The sequence below is a fragment of the Mizuhopecten yessoensis genome, unplaced genomic scaffold, assembly GCF_002113885.1.
Source record: "Mizuhopecten yessoensis strain PY_sf001 unplaced genomic scaffold, ASM211388v2 scaffold1009, whole genome shotgun sequence".
NCBI lineage: Eukaryota > Metazoa > Mollusca > Bivalvia > Pectinida > Pectinidae > Mizuhopecten > Mizuhopecten yessoensis.
Genome location: NW_018403832.1, coordinates 3609 through 4909, shown reverse-complemented (window position 1 = coordinate 4909; position 1301 = coordinate 3609). Strand labels below are relative to the sequence as shown.

General features: G+C 39.7%; 1 long non-coding RNA gene across 1 annotated transcript in view; it reads right to left on the bottom strand.

The window, feature by feature from the left end:
- Positions 1-1174, bottom strand: part of LOC110456026 — a 9381-nt gene extending 8207 nt beyond the window's left edge. The window contains exons 1-2 of the long non-coding RNA XR_002463546.1: positions 1103-1174; positions 612-698 (exon numbers count right to left, since the gene is read on the bottom strand). This is a non-coding gene — a long non-coding RNA (uncharacterized LOC110456026). The remainder of the gene's footprint in view (positions 1-611; positions 699-1102) is intronic.
- Between the last annotated feature and the right edge of the window lie 127 nt (positions 1175-1301).

The following is a 1301-nucleotide window of genomic DNA, read 5'->3' as shown; positions in this document are numbered from 1 at the left end:
ACACCAATATCTAACAAAGGTAAGTACGTCTCCACGTAATGGGGGGACACCTCAAGACCACACCTATATCTAACAAAGGTAAGTACGTCTCTATGTAATGGGGAGACAACTCAAGACCACACCAATATCTAACAGAGGTAAGTACGTCTCAACGTAATGGGGAGACAACTCAATACCACACCAATATCTAACAGAAGTAAGTACGTCTCCACGTAATGGGGGGACACCTCAAGACCACGCCTATATCTAACAAAGGTAAGTACGTCTCTATCCCATATCTAACAAAGGTAAGTACGTCTCCACGTAATGGGGAGACAACTCAAGACAACACCAATATCTAACACAGGTAAGTACGTCTCCACGTTATGGGGAGACAACTCAAGACAGCACCAATATCTAACAAAGGTAAGTACATGTAAGTGTACTGTATATACACTATCACTCGGACTGAAGGACGATGTGCATGTATATGGAAGACAATGACATCAGGGTTAATAAATAGAATAACATCATAACAGTCACACGTGGATTGCATGAGAGGAGGGCAAAGTTTTGCAAAGACAAACAATCAAAACTTGCAGAGTTACAATAAAAAGGTCGGAACTGCTTACTTCTTTACATGCCGGGTCAACTCCTACAGGTGGTAGTCTACCCACTAGTTCCTCGTACCGGTAGGTGGCACTATATCTGGCTAATTCCTGTTGGATGCAGAATAGAAAACGGAATTGTTTGATGTTATTTTGAAATCTCTATCCGGAGGAAATAAAGAATCTGTCTGTCTGTCTGTCTATCTCTGCTGTACATGATAGTAGCTATGAGAAGGGTTTCTTTGCCGAAAACCCCCCAAAACACTAAGCTGATATGATATTTGTATGTTATATTTAAAAATCTGATTACTTTTTTCACAGTTTACATATTTATTATAGAAACAGCTTCAAACACAACTCTTAAAGAGGTGTAATGTTATTCACGATGCAGCACTAGTTTAAGGACCATTATCAAGGAACAGCTTATCTAAGATTAAGAGAGCATAGTTATTGCACACGTTTATCATGACGTCAGATTGTAAGTCACAAACACATTGACAACACCGTAGACATACCTCCTGAACTGGGCGGCATTGTGACTCATTTACTTCAGTCAGGGAGGTAACTTCCTTTGTATTCCGTCCCTTCTGTAGAAACAACCAATATTACGATGCAATAGAGTGCGTAGCAACAATGAATGGTAATCTACAATACAGTGTGTAGTAACAATGGATGGTAAGCTACACTACATTGTGTAGTAACAATGAATGGTAT